Genomic DNA, 1,459 nt, shown 5'->3' on the forward strand with positions numbered 1-1,459 from the left:
TTGGGTCGTGACTTGACTTGTGTTTTCTTATTCTTAGCTCTTTCGGTAAAGTCACGTTGAAGGGAAACAATAAAAATAATAAAATATATAAACTTTTTATTGTTTCCCTTCAACGTGACTTTACCGAAAGAGCTAAGAATATGAATTACTGCAGTCACGAAAGCTTTGAATCAAAATTTGTGTGTTTCTTGTCAATCAACCTCAACCATCAGCAGCGTGCTGTGTGGAGCAGGGTGCAGTGATATCCTGGCAATCCCTTTGCTACTGCGTCGGCATTGCTGCCGCACCCACGCTGCTGACGCGCTTGGGCTACGCCCATCTGCAAACCTTTATATAAACGGTGAGAACCGCGGAGATGGAACGCCCCAGGACTCGGAATGATTCGGTGATGGAACAAAATTGTCGACCATTTTGTTGCGTAGTGTATAGTAGTGTATAGTGTAGTATATAGTAGTGTATAGTAGTGTAGTGTATAGTGTAGTGTATAGTAGTGTATAGTGTAGTGTATAGTAGTGTATAGTAGTGTAGTGTATAGTGTAGTGTATAGTAGTGTATAGTGTAGTGTATAGTATAGTGTAGTATATAGTGTAGTGTATAGTGTAGTGTATAGTGTAGTGTATCATGTAGTGTATAGTGTAGTGTATAGTGTAGTGTATAGTGTAGTGTATAGTAGTGTATAGTGTAGTGTATAGTGTAGTGTACAGTGTATTGTATAGTGTAGAGTATAGTGTAGTGTATAGTGTAGTGTATAGTGTAATGTATAGTGTAGTGTATAGTGTAGTGTATAGTATAGTGTAGTATATAGTGTAGTGTATAGTAGTATATAGTGTAGTATATAGTGTAATGCATAGTGTAGTGTAGTACACTAGTACAGCACACTGGTGGGTTAGCGAGCACTCTGGATACCGTGACATTTCGCCAGCAATCACAACAACCAGCTTCGTCAGGCGACAGCCACATTTGTGCATTTATTCATTCACACAATCTAACCCGGATGATATCGGCTCGCCGAAAACCAACAGCGTCAAACTACGAAAGTGCTGCGGCATCGTGGGAGCGGCCGATGAAACTGGCCGGGTTCGGGGAGAAATAAAAAAACCGAGACGCTGACGTGGCGCACGAAGGCTCACGACATTGTACGCGCCATCGTGACGCCGCCTGTCGCCCCGGTAAAACAATAATATAAACACGCGGAACTCCCTCTCGGTGCCGGACGTCGTGACGGACCGTGCCGATGTCGCCGCTCGTCGACCCCCGGCCACGCGAGGGCGAATTTAAATTCTCCCCCCACCCCCTTCTCCCTGGCTCCCTGGCACGACGCCTGGTCGCCTCCCGTCCAGCGGCACAACGCCGGGGGAAAGCGCTGGGAGGTGAGAGACCGTCGCGAAGACTAAAATAAAATAACAAAAAACTGCGTCCGGTAACGGAGAGCTCTTTTGTAAAACAAAATTCCCACCCC

Source organism: Petromyzon marinus, unplaced genomic scaffold (assembly GCF_048934315.1).
Source record: "Petromyzon marinus isolate PM22_M1 ecotype Great Lakes invasive population unplaced genomic scaffold, UKy_Petmar_22M1.pri1.0 PM_G_Scaffold_36, whole genome shotgun sequence".
Classification (NCBI taxonomy): Eukaryota; Metazoa; Chordata; class Hyperoartia; order Petromyzontiformes; family Petromyzontidae; genus Petromyzon; species Petromyzon marinus.